We start from the raw sequence: 18,332 nt of genomic DNA, 5'->3' as shown, positions 1-18,332 counted from the left end.
TGCAAAAGAGAGGTCCATCCAGAGTCCAAGCAATTAGTTCATTGGCCTGAGGATGGGGAAAGATTCTTGGTAGATGTTCATTGGTAAGGAAATAAGCCTCTCTTGTATAAGTCAAACATTTAATGGAAATGCATCTCTCAGGTTTTAAGTTATGTTTTTCTGAGGCACATGCAGGAGATTTTCCATTTCATAACCTCTGGTTCCATTTTAGATTGAAATCCTTTCACACTTTCACTAATAAAGAAATTCAAATGTAAACATCCTTGTGATGTTAGTTTTTACTCTTCAGATGAGTAAAAGGTTCAAAAGTGTGTCAATGACAGAAATTGGCAAAAGTGTCTAAATGTGTGCAATTCTTTGTGAGAACCATCTGGCAAAAGGTAAATAAAACTTTTATCATGTGTAGGGCACTTGCTATGACTGTACACTTTGCTCAATACGTTTTTATCCCTTTAGGTCTTATAATCATTATGTGGGCGATGTTATTACCACTATTGCATCAAAGAGGAAATTGAAATTCCAACTTCTAATAAGTTGCTCGCTTAGTAAGCATCAGAGACAGGATTTGAACCTAGGCAATCTGCCTCTAGTCTCAGCCTTCAACACATTGTAACATACTAGCCCCATGCTAGCAAAATTTAATGTGTGCACTCTTTATATTTCAGTGACTATACAGCCAGAAGTTTATCCAGAGAAAATATGACAAGTGCACACGATTTAAGTGCAAAGAATTAGAAACTCTAAACTTCCAGAAATGAAGAATTGGGTAACCAAAATTCTTTGGTTTCATTTTGTTTCATTCATATGATTAATAAAGTTTTGAAACGGGTGAGATAGAGCTATAGCTATAGACATGAGAAGAGGACTATGTTATAGTTTGAATAACAAAGCAGGGTATCTATTAATTTGTGTTACATGACCCTATATATCTATATCCATTTATGTAACATATTTATATTATTTATCTATCTATCTATCTATCTATCTATCTATCTTTATTAATGTATGGATACACTGGAAAGACTTAAGAGATATGCAACAAATTCATGACACTGCTTATACAGTGGTTGTGGGGTACATATGTGACTCTATACATGTCTGGATATTTATTTAAGGAGACATGCCTGAATGATTTTTTTGTGTTACTAGTTAAGGATAGTTCTGTTTTGGGGGGAAATTAGGAATAAGCTCTTTGTTTCCTTTTTGTGTTATTTCTTTGGACTCTGAACTGGTGTCTGGAGTTTTGTCCTCTGTTGAATCACATTTCAATGCCCATTTGCTGCTTTGGGGCTACCTTGGAAAGCAATCACTGTGTACCTTTTGCTTACAGCCATTCTATTCCCAGCTGAAAGAGAAAGCAGAGCAGTCTGAACATTATACTCCATCTTGAGCAGCTCTGGTTTATGGTTCCATTCACTTTTGTTCAACATCATTTCCATCTTCCCTTATGCCTCAGTGGGATATAGGTGAGGCGATAAAGTTGAAACGTCCCTGGGTGTCCTCTGGTTTGGAAATAGTGATGATTGCGAGTGACATTGAGCAAGTGGCATCCTTTTAGGTTTCTTATGCTTGCAAATTCTAGAAAGTATGCTTACTGAACTCAAAAAATGTTTCAAACAAGTTAATAATTCATTTGGCAATGCTAGGAGTGATGTCTGCAAGCTAACCTTAACCAGGGTATGTCAGAATAACCTGAAAAGGGCACATTACGTATGAGGTACAAAGACTAGTCTTGCCTCTCAACTAGTGCTTCTTAACCTTGTCACATTTGTAACAACTAGAAAAATTTTAACAAATTTGAATGGTTCCATACCCATAGAGTTGGATTTCATTAATCTGGTGAAGGATGCAGATTAATGATGTTATGGCTTAAACATTTCCCAGGTAATCATAGTGTGTAGTTGGAGATTACCTTTAGGTAATTTTATATTGGGGATTACCTTTAGGGTACTATATTTTAGAGAACAGATCTCCTAACTTCCTGATGGGTTTATATCTCATCTTCAGCACTGGAAACATCCCTGGAGGTGCCTCTGTTTGTAGTGTTTTCAATCTATTCACTTTTGTTTGAATTCAATAAAACATTGAATGCTAACACTGAAGGTTAGGAGCCCTTCTTTTTAATTTTTGTTTAGTTACATATTTATCAGAGCGTGCTTTATTCCCAAAAGAAGTTAAGGTCACATACGTACTTATATTATTGCAGAGTTGGTGGCATTCCTGATCCTTTAATTGAAGTTGTTACTTATTAGTTCTGAAAAATCTATTATTTAAAAGGGATGCCTCCCTATTGCTCAGATATGACATGCATTCTATTTTTTTTTTTTGAATTTTGTATCTATTTTTATCACCTTTGTCAGTTCAGACTCAGAGTCATTTAAACCTGTTATTATTTCACATTGGCTTCAGAGATATTATGGTATTGTCAATGACACAACAACCTTTCTTCTTTATCTAAGACTTTTTCCTCTGTCTCCCCTCTTCCTGCAACCAAAATAAAAAGTCTAAGGTAGGAATAAGAAAAGAATAGGTCTTAAATTTTTTGAAACACAAAAATATAAATTATCCTTATAAAAAAAGATCTATTTTATTATTCTACCAATAATAAGAACATATTTCATGGCTTCTGAAATAAATGACACAAAACTCTGCTTTTCTGTACTGTAAATGGGGAAATGCTTGTTTTTGTGAAACTATATTTGTATAAGACATTACCATAGTAGCTTAGCACTTTGACAAGCACATGATTTTAACACAAAATAGCTGCAGCTCTCCAAGTTCAATTTTAATGTCTTTTACATCAAAACATAGCACTTTGATTGATTGTCATTTGTGAACCATTTTTTTTTTTTTGTTATCAGAGGTAATCCAGAGTTTATCAGGAATACCCACGCAATCTTTCTGCAGTTAATCTTTATGAGTATGCACAGAGCTCAACAGCATATTAGAATCTCATTCCAAAGAATAGAAGGTCTCTGTCTCATTCTAACAAAGACGCAGTCAGCAAGTTCGTAAGAACATCTCTAGGAACCACTAAACTGTTGGTGCCTAAAGAGTAGCCCCAGACCAACAGCATCAACATCAACTAGAAACTCATTAGAAATGCAAATTCTTGAGCAACATCCTAAACCTACTAAATTAAAAACTCAGAGAGTGGGTACCAGTACCTTAGCTTTTAACAGACCCTCTGAGTGATTCTACTATATTGCTTTTCTCTAGACTACAAGCTCCCTGAAGACAGAGACAGGAGTCATGCCTGCCCCATCTCTCCTCTATCCTCAATGTCTAGCAGAAAGAGGGAATTGATGAGTAAATGGAATAACCTATATGCCATCACAGTAGTTGCAAAACTAACAGCAGGAAAATGCTTGCTGATACCTGTAAGATTCAAGATGGCAAGAAATAAGGAATGAGCTAATTTGGGGCTTTCCATGAATGTTAGTTCTACAGGTAAACCAAAGAATGATGTAAGGTCTATTATTTGTTATCAAATGCTTTTATCTTTTGTAAATCTTGCCTTAAGCGGCATTATTGTAAGGAATGATTCGTATTGATATTAATAAATAGACTAATCATTAACAACTAATATTTGACTTGATATTGGACTTAAACCATGGCCGATGAGTTAACTCATTTTCCAATAACATATTTGATTATGCAGAGATGAATTGAAATTATTGTCATTTAGCTGAATGATATAACCAATTGAGGATGTAGGTTATACTTTTCAAACTTTTTTTTTGCTTTTTAAGTAATTGGATCCTTTTCCTTAAGTTAAATTTTGCCCAGAAGCTTTATATATTAAATAGTTAAAACAGTGGCTCTGCTCAGAACACAGTGAGGATATTGCTAGGACTCTCTAGTTGGCTTTATTGGAGACTTTATGTGGTCTTGGCTTGGAGTCTGGGGTCATTAAAGATGAAAGAAACATACTTTAAAATACCTTATAGTACAAAAACACTTTCTGACCTGTGCAGTTTCAGTTGGCATTTATACAATGCTTTATACGTTGCAAAGCATTTTTGCTTTGAAATCACTTTTAACTGTTGCTGATAACCAATGGTTCATGTCAATTGTGACCCTACTAGGCCTACTTTTAGAAATATGGATATCATAGATAGTATTCCTGATAACTTTCAGAGCCTTAATGTACCAATGATAGAAATACGTTGTTGGGGTTTTTCCCTCAATTTTTCTATCCCCCAACAACTAATGGAAGAACATATTGCCTGGACATTTTCCTACCTACTTAATTCCTTAGTAGTTACTTTTGTGTCAAATAAAATGCAAACCCTCAGGTAAGGAAAGACTTTAGGGAGAGGAAGGGCATGCTAGAGGGAAAGTGCTCAGACAATGAGCTCTGCAAGCATCTCAAAGTTAAGCAGAAAGATACTTTTCTTTTACGGGAAGGAGTGAACAAGGCTATAAAGAACTAGGTGGGGGAAATGTGATGAATGAGGTGAACAGGTGAAGGTAGCCTGCTCCGACAGGAAATCACGGAATAGTTTATCCTGAAGTGGGCCTATTCTTGGGAGTGGTTGTTAAAGAAAGTTGTGTGCTGACTCAGTCTGAAGGTGGACCAACATTCAGGGAACTCAGGGAAGGAGAAAATCTTAAGCAAAGTTTGGTTAACAGACATTTTGTTCCAATTGATCAGTATTGACAAAACTGTTCAGCTAATCATTTATGAGGCAAAAAAAAGTAAGTTGGAGAATCTGTGTCTGACTTTGTCGTAGGTAAACATTAGGGCATCCTTGAATCTTATCTACAACTTGTGGAGAAGGGTACTTCTGTATAGTAAGGTGTTTCCAAGAACACAAAAAGGATAGAAGATGAGATTTCTTAACCATCACTGTTTTCCAGGATCACAGGGCTTGGGTAAAATTTAACATTGCTATCTGTTATATACATCATCTTCATTACTCCTAATTAAGTGAAAGTAGTCAGTTTTGTGTTTTGTTTTGTTTTGTTTTGTTTTGCCATTTTATAGATAAAGAGGCTGAAGATTAAACAATATGCTTGATATCACAATGCAAACATTTACATCCAGAATCTGAATGTTCTTATCTGAAATTGGGGCTGGTTTCACTCAACTATAATATTATGGAAAACATTGAGATAAGTGAGATGGCCAAAAGGTCATCTCAAAAATCTGGAGCTTGGAACTGCCTAAATCAGAAAACACTTCTCTAGAACAAGGTCACTTGAACTATGCTTCCCTTAGTCCCACTGCCCCAGCCAGCCCCAGCAAACACAGTCATCAATATAGCCAAAGGGGAGGCTGCTGACACTGTCCCCACCTGCTCTAAGCAAAGCTACTTTGCTTTAACTGTTTGGATATTCCAAGTGTCTGTCTAAAACTTCAATTAAAGAAAGGGATCCAACTACTCAAAACCTTTTTGCAAACTATTAACTTAAGGCTTCACTCTGACCCAAAACATTTCTTGGACTAACTTGAGGATTCTGCTGGCTAGGGTCCCAAATTCTAGAGGTTTAATGGCCTTTTTGGTGCTTGGATAACCTATTGATCAAAACTCAATTTCCTAGGTCTACTTTCATTTATTCCTAAAGTTAAACTTTCTTACTTGCCTGTATTTCTTCAATCCCCTCATTATCATTGCCATACATGTATCTCCATCTTTCCATTCTTCTCCTGGCCATTATACTGTATAGATACCTCCCACCTGAGTCAGAAGGTTCTAGAATACTGTGTCCCAGAGAACAAATGCTGCCATGTCATTACAGATATGAGCAAGTATATTATGTAAATAAAGGCAAAGCTTCATTGACAAAATTTATATTGCATGAAAGTACGTTACTATGAATTAGTTCTACCTCTGTAACCATTGTTCTCACTGGTTGTTATTCTTAAAGATAGAGTTGATTCCATCTATTAAATCTTGTTTATGTCATTATTTTTTGCTTAGTTTCAGAAATAGGTTTTATGCGCTCAACCAGATACAAAAGTAGCGTATTATATATGACTTTGGACCAAGTCTGCCTTTTCAGAAGATAAATGCAGCTGTTGCATACTCTTTCTTAAAACAAAACAAGCAAACCAGTCCCAAATAGCTTCTTAACATAATCAGATGTAGAAGGATTCATTTACATCTAACTTGGCTTTTAGAAGGAAGCAAAGTGTTCTCAAGATTTAGAAGCTTTCTCTAAAAATGTTCTTTGTTTTGTTTTAAAAGGAAGTTTAATTACAAAGAAAAGCTCTAGTCCTCCCTTGGGGAATAGTATTTTTATAATGATAATAGTCTTTTCTTGTAGTAATTCTTTTATGGATAAAGAATGCTTGTATTTGAAGCCCATTGGAACTTATTGAAATGCATATGTCCCCAGTGGGTTTTCAGAATATCTATTTAGGGAGGAAGATTGATACAATCATGAGAACTGACATCTGGTACAATTGGATATTTATGGTTTAGGCTTCACAGAGGTCTTTTTAAAATGACTTCTAGAGATTGCTGTATACATATTTTGTTTACAGGAATATCAGAAATCTCAGATATCATTTGCATGTCCTATTTAACCAGATTTCTTTGTTTTTTCAATTTTTCTTGAAAGTTTGTTTATTTTGAGAGACAGAGACAGAGAGAAAGAGAAACAGCGCCCACAGGAGCTGAGGGGTAGAGAGACACATGAGAGAATCTTAAGCAGCCTCCACACCCAGCACAGAGACCTACTTGGGGTTCAGATTCACAAATCATGAGATCATGATCTGAACTGAAATCAAGAGTTGGATGCTTAACCAACTGAGCCACCCAGGTGCCCCTAGATCTCTTTTTCAATATTCAAATCAGATGATGTAGAGCTCCCCATTCCTTTATGATGTAAGTCACCATGCTTTCAAAGTGTCCTTACACAAGGAATATTAATGGGGTCACTGAATCTGTCCTGGAACCTTAGGCAGGATGCCAGAAGACTACACTGATTCTCACCTGCAGTAATTGCACTCCTGACCACTCACCATCTGTTTCTCCCTGTGGTGTCCCAGCATGGTCAGTGCCCACATCCACCTACAAACAGAACCATTGGTAGGTACCTAGTTTATTTATCTTGTTTCTTCCACATGGTTTCATGAGTCACCTTTTATCTGAACAGCTCTGATGATATATTTTGGTTGTAGTTAATTTAAATCTCAAAATGCCCACCCAGTAGCACCCTGTCTTCCGTGTCATTAACAATGGGAAATATACTCTTTTCAGCTATTCTAGGACTCAAGTGAAGTCATTGTCTCCTTAGAGTTGTGGGTGGGGATGAACAGAAAATGACTTAAAAGCGTGTGAGTGATCAGGGAGAAACAGTTTTTGTGCCATGGATGTTGTTTAAAATGATGGCCATATAATACAGAATATGATTATTTCCTTAAAATGTGTAATATTGTGTGTGATACTAGTTTTAAGTATATGGTCATTCCCCTCATCCATCCTGGGCATGCAAGGTTTTTGGAAGAAGGAATTCAATTTGTGATGGTCCCTTTAAAGAGCTCCTTAAGACTGCCAATTAAATGGGGCACTTGGGTGGCTCAGTTGGTTAAGCCTCCGACTTCTGCTCAGGTCATGATTTCATAGTTTTTGAGTTCGAGCCCTATGTTGGGCTCTGTGCTGACTGCTCAGAGCCTGGAGCCTGGTCGGTTTCTGTGTCTCTTTCTCTCTCTGCCCCTCCACACTTGTGCTTTGTCTCTCAAAAATAAATAAATGTAAAAAAAAATTATAAAGACTGTCAAAACCAGATTTTTTTTGGTTTTTAATTTTTTTATAATTATTTATTTTTGAGAGAGAGAGAGAGAGCATGAGATCATGACCTGAGCTGAAGTCAGAGGCTTAACTGACTGAGCCACCCAGGCGACCCAAAACCAGATGTTTTATTCCTATTATGACACAAAATGAATCCAGCCAATGGTGCACTCAAAAGTAGAGCACTGGCTTGTGGCAGAGCATGCTAGTGTTGAAGCAACAATAATTCCTGATAGACAATGCATAATGCAAATTGCTATATCGAGGAACTAAGCTGAATCAATAGTTGCATTGTGGGGAAGAGAGAAATATGCAAAATCAGGAACCAGAAAGGCAACCTGGGTCCAAAAAGAAATGGGATGATGTGACAAGAATTTAATCCAAAACCAGAAGCCAGGATAGAAAAGGGCTCCCTGTCCAAGTAAGTTGCTCTTCAAATAAGTACGTTTTCATTTCAAACTTTAAATTTGAGTAACTGTTGTCAGAAAGACAACATTAAAACACAGGGATGAAAAATGTCATACTTAACATCTTTCAAATGTGCCCTGTTGCCTTGGAATACAGTCAGGATACCTAAGATATCATTGAACATACTTTTTAGAACTTGTATATTCCCTACTCTTCTAACTGCATGTGTGACATTCCCCACCCCTTTTAGTTGTCTGTACAATCTAGATGGAGTTGCTATCCTGAAATGTAACATGAATTTTACTTCTGGTCCTTTGCACATAGTGTGTGTGTGTGTGCGTGTGTGTGCGTGTATGTGTGTGTGTGTGTGTGTGTATCTTTTTCCTTTTTCCCTTTTCCTTTTCCTCTTCCTCTTTTTTAAAATTATTTTTGTCAGCCTGGACCACTCTAGAACACCCCTACGTAGAGTCCCCAACCTAGAAATGTATTTCCAGTGCTTGGGAGAGAGGCCAAGAAATCATAAATCATCTTATTTCTTTATCTGTTTACTCTGGATGGTTTCACTCATTAAATTGTAACTCCATAAAAGCAAAGGAAGAGTCCGTGTTGTTCTTTATTGTATATCTACTTCCTAGAATACTATCTGGTACATCAGCAGGCACACTACAAGTATTTGTTGAATAAGTGAATACATGGGTGAATGGTATATTAATGGATGAATAAATGGATTGGTGGATGAATGGATGGTGTATGCAACAAATGGTTATTTTTTTACATGTTAGATGAAAGCTTAAAATTGAATCTGCTGCAAAGGGCATGCACTCATTGAATCAAATCTAATACTTCTGGTTATATGGTTGATATTGTAGCCAGAATGTTTCTTGACTTTTTTATATAAAAATGATTCTATCTCTGGAGGTTAAAGAGGCACTAAATGTTTCTGAGTAATTAGAAGTCTATTGGTATCACTCTCTAAACATTCGTAGAGCAGGGGCGCCTGGATGGCGCAGTCGGTTAAGCGTCCGACTTCAGCCAGGTCACGATCTCGCGGTCCGTGAGTTCGAGCCCCGCGTCAGGCTCTGGGCTGATGGCTCGGAGCCTGGAGCCTGTTTCCGATTCTGTGTCTCCCTCTCTCTCTGCCCCTCCCCCGTTCATGCTCTGTCTCTCTCTGTCCCAAAAATAAAAAAAAAAAAAAAAAAACGTTGGGTAAACATTCGTAGAGCAGTAGAAGGAAGACCTATATGCTAGTAATTTTATTGAGTATCTATTATGTGTCAGGAACTGCTTACAGAGTTTAATAAATAATCTTCTTGTTCTCATGAAGCATATATTATTAGTATTATTACTTTAATTCTATATATAACTCTTATGTATGTGTTATCTGTGTGCATCAAAATATAGTGCCACTGGGATTGAAGTTATCTCCCAGAAGGTACAAATGATGTTAAAATATTTCAAGTGTTTGACTTGTATTTTCAGACTCATTAAAGGAATAGTTAATTGACAACTCTACTTGTTAATATTAATTTCTTTTTTTCTTTACTCCATATACCTTGTATACACCCAAATGTCTCATTCTTTCTCTTCTCTTTGTCTTGTGGCTAAATTTCATGTTCTTTCTCTATCATTTCTATTTCTTAGTGCTTTGCCCTTCCCCCTTTCTGTGATCACAAAGGCCCAAAAGAAACTGCCAGTCCAAACAGAAAAGGGACATAGGCAAGAGTTTGCAAAATTAGACATTTTTTAGCAGGTTGAAAGAAAGGAAAAGCTATTTTCTTTTCTGTCACACAGAGATAAAGAAGTTACAATTCTTACAGTCACTTGTACATGTTAATGAGCCACGGAGTATGATTGGAATCAGTAGTACATTTGCGTATGTGTGCATATGCATGCACATGCATGATGGAAAACTGTTTTCCATATATCTCAGTGAGTCATTGATTTATTGATTTTCATGGTGAGATAATTTTATCTCCACCACACTAACTTTTGAATGACAAGACATGCGTTACTGAATGGAATGGACTGACATGTTCATGGCAGTTTGTTGATTTTGTTGTTATTGTTTGGCTGGAGGATCTTTCTTTTTTACCCAACTGTTAGGGGTTGCATTTTAGTCCCTCCAAAAGAGAAGTTGAAGTACTAACACCCACTTCCTCAGAATGTGACCTTTATTGGGAGGACTATTGCAGATGTTATTAGTTGAGATGAGATCATACTGGATTAGGAAGGTGCTTCATCCAGTGACTGGTGATCTTGTAAGAAGAGGCAAGGAAAGATCCTCTCCTCGGAACATCAGAACATAGCCCTTTCAACACCTCGACTTTGAACTTCCAGCCTCCAGAATTATGAGATTAAAAAGTTTATGTTGTTTTAAAATAGTCAATTTGTGGTACTTTGTTACAGTAGCTCTAGGGAGCTAATATACTGGTTTTTAAGATGAATAACTTTGGGACATTATTGACAGTCCAAGGAGGAGATCTGAGGATGAGTACTAGGATGAACCCATTCAAGAGGACTGTAAATACTTCTCAAAAGATCGGAAATTTTAGCTCCATTGAAGTTGGTCCTTCGTTGGTTTCCTGTCTGTTTAGCTGCTCTCTAAGCTTTTTGGAAACCGCTGCCCTGCAATGGTTGGCTGTCAACCTTGGAAGGGTAGTGTTGCAACAGATGAGGGAGCCCAAAGGGGAAGATACATTAGTCAAGGGTCATGGAGATGGCCTTAATCTTTCACAATTTTTGTCCCAGGTCACATTTAAGAGATAAAAAGCCGTGGTCTTTTGCTTTTAAGTGTGTTTAGTTTTCTTTCTTATCTCCCGGAGACTTTGTGAGATTAAGTAGCAGATACCTAAAAATTATTTTAGGCCCTCACCTACCTAAAGGAAAAAAGATAGTATTGTTATCTTCTGAAGGAGATACATTAAAAATTGTGATCTTAATCACATAGGTACTTTTTCTCTTGTCAATCTAATCTTTGGATTAGAACTTGAAAGTCAGGCACCTTTTACTTTGAAAATAAATCCTTGGCATTCTCATATGTATTTCAGGAACTAACAATAGTGCTGTTATTTGCACTCTGCTTCTACCCACTCTCCTTTTTGTATTTGCTTATAGCTATTAATAGAATAATTGCTTAATAAAAGGAGATAAATTCAAGTTATGAAAATTGAGCAGCTTTCTTTAAAAATATCAAGACACATGTGAGCATACAATTAAAACATACTCTTGATATAAAATTTGAATAAAATAAACAGGGAAGGAAACAAACCACCCACAGTTGCTCTACATGTTTGTCTTTTAATTTCCACTATTTTCCCACTAAAGTTTAATAGTTATGCTTAAACTGTAGTTTTGATTTTGTGTCTTGCTTTTTTTTTCACTTGTCATTATAAAACATTTTTTCCCTTATACAAAAGACTCCTTGTAAGCAGCATCTTAAATGCCTGCATAATATCCCTTCATTAGAGTATATCAGTTTATTTGCTGTTTCAGCAAATTCCTTTTAATAATAACTTAAAAATTAAAAACAACAACAACCTTAGAAATTACCTATTTCAAATATATTAAACTGCAAGGTAAGATATATGATGAATGAACACCTGTGTTTAAAATTTGTCTACTTCTTGGGAATATTTTGTATAAGTCTTCCCATTATCCCTTGTTTCTCCAAGGCTCAGTACTCACAGAGAGCTGGCCTGGAGATATGATAATGATATTATCATTTTGCCTTCTTCATGCCAGATTTTGTGGAGCATACCAAGGTAATTCAGTTACAACACCTGCATTCCAAGAACTTAATAGCAAAATATGCAAAACAATAACTATAATTCAAAGGAGGAAAGATTATCCTAAAATTCACATGGACAAATGTTGCTGTAGTTCAAATAGGGGAAATATTTCAGGTAAAAGCATCCAAGAACTGAACATAGAGAAGGTAGAATTTGAGTTGGAACTTATGGTTAGTATACTTAAAAGACTTGTAAATTTGAGTGGGCTGGCAGAGAGAAGGCTGTAGGAAGCAAAGGTCAGACTGTTATTTTTAATGGAGAATAAGAAGTGTAGCATATCTCCTTTAACCAGCCTCAAGTAGCTGAATTACCAATGTCTGCCCTCATTTCTGTAAGGTATTATTCTGATGCTCATGGCATATTGAACTCTTGGGCTGCTGAGCAAGTCTGCAACATATTTGTGCATTTTTGCTTCTGCAAATTGTGTGCTTAACAGGAGTCATTTGCTTTTGTTCCTAAAACTCCTCATGGCAATGGTTCTTGTTATTGTAAATATATAGTAATTTAAGAGTGTGTCAGCCAAAGAAATAGAACAAAAAGAAAGGTGGTTATTTTTTTTTCCGTGAATGTTAATAAGTCAATGCATTGAATCACTTAAAATGACAACAGAACTTGTGGTTTGAGAAGTCAAATATAAAAGTTTGGAGGAAATTTTTAAACTGTAAAAGGTTGTGCATTCAAACTGCTACATAGGTATCTCTAAGAACTTACTCCATTCTAAGTAAAATAAAACTAGAAAAATGTGTGATTTATATAGTTTATTAATGCATAGTAAGAGAGGGAGGGACAGAGGGAGGAGGAGAAAAAGAAAGAAAAAGAGAGCAAGGAAGGAAGGAAGGAAGGAAGGGGAAGAAACAGCCTAGGCTTTACATGAAATTACTGACAAATGAATGTATATTTATGCATTTTTTCTTGGATCAAAATGTTTTAAAATTGTGTATTTTAATTAGCCTGCTTTTTAAGTAATTGCCCAATCAAAGATGAAAAGTAAATACATACTGAGTAAAAAAAAAAAAAAATGATTAGATCATGTGAGGATATGAATTACAGACTAAGAAACTTGAACTTTATTTTGGGGATACTTGGAAGGTATTGACTGATTGGGGACCAAGGAGTGGCATGACAAAGGAGTATCATTCTGCATGAAGAATCATCTGGCAATCTTGTTCTAGATGAATTGGAAGTGTCAGAGATTAGAGGTGTGGAGAATAGTAAAGGGTTTGATAAAATTGGGCAAGTAAGTCTTAACTATGACCTGGATTGCTGGTAGTCAGAATGAGGACAAGAATGGATGGGTTCAGGTAGAACACAGGACTTAAATGCAGTGCTAATGAAATGATACCAAAGTGTTAGGTTTGAAAAACCGGATGGATGAAAGTAACAAAGAAGGAGAAGAACTAGTATCGAGGCAATAAAAGTTGAGTTTCATTTGGATCTGTTCAGTGATTAGCTTGAGTTACACACCCCCTTCCCTCCCTCCAATCAAAAATGTCTTATCTCCTATGCATGGATAGAAGACAACTGGAGATAGAATCCAGAGCTTGGTAATTAGGACTCATTTACAGAAAGGTGATAGTTGAAGCTATAAGATTAAGATGGCAAACAATGTGAGCCTAGTGAGCCCGTTCTCACAGATAAACACAGTTAAGTAGGAAAAATTAATTAAATATTACATATAGAGGGAAAGATCTATGATATATGACAACTGAGATATTATTGGTGACTTTAGAGAATTGGTTTAATATAAGGGTGGGAGTCTTCAAGGAGCTAAGGAAAGAGTCTATGGGAGGGTCATTAATGGGGTCAGTGAATGGGCCTTAATAAATTTGCAATGAAAATTAAGAATAAAATAAAACTAGTAATTTGGGAAATGGAATTTTTTTAAGAGTTGGAGAGGTCTTAGGAAACAATCACAGTGAGAAAGATAAGCCCGCAATTGAAGAACCTATCTAAATTTTGACTTGAGAAATGTATTTCATTAGTCAGGTACAATAAAACACATTTATGCACTAACTCTAAAATTGACATAGATTTGTTTAATGTCATGTGAATAGAGGTAGTCCATTGGAACAGCATCTTTTGTAAAATAATGTAGAGAGATTGAGCGAAGCTTATGTATAAATATCTGGATATGACTATTCAGTACACAAGTATAATATGGAAAGAAAAATAGGATAAAGAGCCTGTACTCCACCAGATTTGGGGAAGCAATATGACTTATAGTACTGCTTTGTCCCCTGGTGCAGGGACCATGCTAGTCTTCTGTAACGTTCCAATCTTAGTATATGTGCAACTGAAGCAAGCACTAGCTCATTGTTTTGCAAATTGTTGAACATGTACTATATGGTTGGTACTTAAATAAATTTAATTTTAAATAATGCTTAAATAATAGCAGGCACATTATTACAAAGAAATCCAATTTTCCATTCTATATCATTTCATCTAAATATGTCAAGGAGAAAGTCCCCATTTGATGTTAATAGATCTTCCCCTTGCTAACTTCTTTTGATCTTAAAAGAGAATGGGCCACCATCTCAGAGCATTCATGAGTCAATGATATGTAGCAAACATTTAATAATTTGCTTTAATTAAATTAATTTTATAATTGTCTTTCATGTATAGTAAATTATATTAGCTGTCCAATTATTATAATATATCAACTCTTATCTAAAATAAAACATGTGAGAGGCACCTGGGTGGCTCAATCGATTGAGTGTCTGACTTTGGCCCAGGTCATGATCTCACAGTTCGTGACTTCAAGCCCCGTGTCAGGCTCTGTGCTGACAGTTTGGAGCCTGGAACCTGCTTTGGATTCTGTGTCTCCCTCTCTCTCTGCTCCTCCCCCGCTCGCTCGCTGTCTCTATCTCAAAAATAAATAAAGATTAAAGAAAACTAAAGAAAAAATAAAACATGAGGTTATTAAATATAAACTCAGTAAATTATAGTACAGATTATGGGGTTAGAGCCTCACAGTAGCAAAAATGCCACCAAAAGACAGGTGCCAGGGAAACACTGGCTTAGAAAAAAGTTCTACTCAGAGAATTAGAAAGCATTTGGTCTGCCATTGGTTAATTTGTCAAATTTTGAGAAAGTTATAATCATTTAGAGCTTCACTGTCTTTATTTGGTAATAATAAATACTCATTACGGATGTGAGGAGGTCACATGAATGAATCTTTAGTAAAGTAGTGGCAGAATTCTCAGTATTAGACCTTTAAGATACATTAAATATTTGCTAGCATTCCCACTTGTCAGGAAATTTGTAATTTGTCAAAGCAAAGCACATTCTACAAGAGGAACTCATCTATTGACTTGACTGTTTATTGAGCTCTTACTATGTGACACTGTCATTTCTTTTGAGAAACACAGATACATTTTCATATAATTTAGTATCTTGTATGAATAAAAAATAAATAGCCAGTTCAGTTCATGCATTAACACCTATAGTTGGAGGTTTTATGCCGACTCATCATATTACCAAGCTCAATTATTTCACTTTGGCTGCTAGACAAGTTTAGGAGTGCCAAATAGAAAGAGATTTTTCTATTGGATATATAACACACTTCAAAGTATCTCTACTTCTGAGATGACATAATTATTTAACTCATTTATAATAAAATAGCTTGTCCTAAGGAAATTCAAATTTAAGACCAGAATGATAGTGATTATAGTCTATTAACTAATCATGATGGTCTCTCCCAAATTTAGCAAAGGCAAATAAGCTTTCCCTTTTTACTGTTGTAATAAGCAGTGATAGAAGTAATGCAATCTGCAGTTTAGAGGATCCAACTAGAACATGTCTTGATAGAAGAACTGGAGAGTAAGGTTAACAAATTTAGGGCAGGCCATCAGCGGAATCTTGGCTTGCTAAGCAAGGAGAAGTCAGGGTATGTTAGGTAATGCCATGGAGCTACATGATCTAAAATAATGTCACTCATATAACTGGTGCCTCAGCTGGGATGTCTAGAATGGCTCTCCCTTTCCCTGTTTTCTTTTATCTGAAGCTTCTTCATTTAGTAGTAGAAGAATTCCAAGATGGTGATCCCAGTATGCTGGTAGTTATCAAACCTCTGCTTGTTTCATGGTTGCTGATGTCTTATGGACCAAAATGACAAGCCCCAGGCAAGAACCAGTGTGCGTAGGGCTTCACAAAGGCTTAGATACCAAGAAATATGATTCTTCTGGGACCATTCTACAACAATGAACTACAGACCACCTTCTGTCAGTATTGATTTTTCTTCCCCCTGCTGCCCTGCCATGCAAAATACATTGAGTATGATTCAAACTCTCCAAGTCCCATGAATCATGGCATCAGGCTTGATGTCCACACTCGTAATTTGCTTCAGGTGCAGATGTGGATAATGCTGCTCTAGTGCAACCCCTTTTGATTCAGAGACTGAGGAGAAGGATTTCCTACGTACCACCTTAACTCTTACATAGGTTTTACAAAGAGTTTTACTACCTCATTCTTCACTTTTTCTCTATCCTGAAGCCTATTTATTAATTTGAGATTCTTTTAGAGGTGGTGGGAGAGAGACTAAACAATTGTGAAACGGGTTTTTATATTACTAACCAAATAGCTCTTGCTTTTAATATTTTTATCTTTTTATATATTTTTTTTTATATTTTATCTGCCTTCTGATTTGAAATAAGAGGAATTTCTATTCAGTGCACTTGTTGTTTCCCTACCTTATCCCACATTGCTCACAGAAGTCAAATGACATTTTCAATATTCTGCTTCAAAATTTCCTTAACCAAATATACAAATTCATTTGGCACGTTTTCCATTATACAAGTTAGTGCAAGTGACAAGTTTGTCAAGGGTTTTATAATTTATTTTTTTTCAATGCCAATGGTAATTTCCTTATTTCACTTACTATTTCAACTAAAGAGTCTCCTTGCTGCCTGTAATGTGTTGAATTTTGCCGTCATACATTATGTCTACTATATTCTATTGGTCAAAGCAACTCAATGGGCTATGGCAGATTAATGTTTGCCTAAGCAGATTTTATCTTGATGACAGGAGTTACAAAATAGCATGACTAAATTTTTTAATCTACCCCAATTTTATCATGTAGTTGTTACAGTAATGAAATGAAAATGTTTGAAAAACATTTGCTTGGCATTGAAAAGCACAGAGTTTTAGTTTCTTTGCTCATTATATATCATCATCATCATCATCATCATCATCATGCTTAGTATTGTTTTAGACAAAAACAGTTATTTGCAAAAGCTAAACTTGGAAAATCTCATTACTACTGAGTTTACTGATTATTTCTTGGTTTTAATAAATGAAGAGTATCTTTGGACAACAACAATTTTTTTTTTGACATCCTCCTCATGTGGTTACATCTTAAATATTTTTATGCTGTGATTCAGCATGGGCTTGTACCAATAATATTATGGAGGTTATCATCAGAAAAATGATCTGATTTCTCTGGTTTTCATTTTAGATCCTAACAGGCTAGGATCTGGAGACAGATGGCCTCAGTTATCCACCTCCCCCATGTGCATCTTTGTTAGTTTTGATCATTCAGAGCAATTCTGGGCGATGATTGGGACTGTATAATAGTCGTTCATTTTTTAATGTTTCTGTTGATAGATGATGGTGAGCATCTTTTCATGTGTCTGTGAGCTATTCTTATGTCTTCTTTGGAAAAATGTCTTTTTATGTCTTCTGTCCATTTCTTAACTGGATTGTTTATTTTTTTGAGTGTTGGGTTTGATGAATTCTTTATAGACTTTGGATACATATAGACTCAGATATGTAATTTGCAAATATCTTTTTCCATTCCATAGGTTACCTTTTAGTTTTGTTGATTGTTTCCTTCAACAAGGTTGAAGAAGGTTTTTTATCTTGATGAAGTCCCAATAATTCATTTTTGCTTTGCTTCCCTTGCCTCTGGAGATGTGTCCAGTAAGAAGTTGCTATGGCTGATGTCAAAGAGGTTACTGCCTGTGTTCTCTAGGATTTTGATGGTTTGCTGTCTCCAATTTAGGCCTTTCATCCATTTTGAATTTATTTTTGTGTATGTTGTAAGAAAGTGGTCACGTTTCATTCTTATGCATGTTGCTGTCCAGTTTTCCCAACACCATTTGTTGAAGAGACTGTCTTTTTTCCATTAGATATTCTTTCCTGCTTTGTTGAAGATTAGTTGACCATATAGTTATGGGTCCATTTCTGGGTGTTATATTCTTTTTTTAAAATTTTTTAATGTTTATTTATTTTTGACAGAGAGAGACAGAGCATGAGCAGGAGAGGGGCAGAGAGAGAGGGAGACACAGAATCTGAAGCAGGATCCAGGCTCTGAGCTGTCAGCATAGAGCCTGATGCAGGGCTCAAACTCACAGACCATGAGATCATGACCTGAGCCAAAGTCAGACACTCAACCGAC

At 36.0% G+C, this 18,332-nt stretch overlaps 1 long non-coding RNA gene across 2 annotated transcripts in view; it reads left to right on the top strand.

Moving 5' to 3' along the window:
• Positions 1 to 6,881: 6,881 nt before the first annotated feature.
• Positions 6,882 to 18,332, top strand: part of LOC122200869 — a 491,651-nt gene continuing 480,200 nt past the window's right edge. For both annotated transcript variants that reach the window (XR_006193956.1, XR_006193955.1), the window contains exon 1: positions 6,882 to 7,040. This is a non-coding gene — a long non-coding RNA (uncharacterized LOC122200869). The remainder of the gene's footprint in view (positions 7,041 to 18,332) is intronic.

The sequence above is a fragment of the Panthera leo genome, chromosome D1, assembly GCF_018350215.1.
Source record: "Panthera leo isolate Ple1 chromosome D1, P.leo_Ple1_pat1.1, whole genome shotgun sequence".
NCBI classification, from domain to species: domain Eukaryota; kingdom Metazoa; phylum Chordata; class Mammalia; order Carnivora; family Felidae; genus Panthera; species Panthera leo.
Note: the sequence above shows the minus strand (reverse complement) of the source record. Positions and strands in the feature narration are given on the sequence as shown.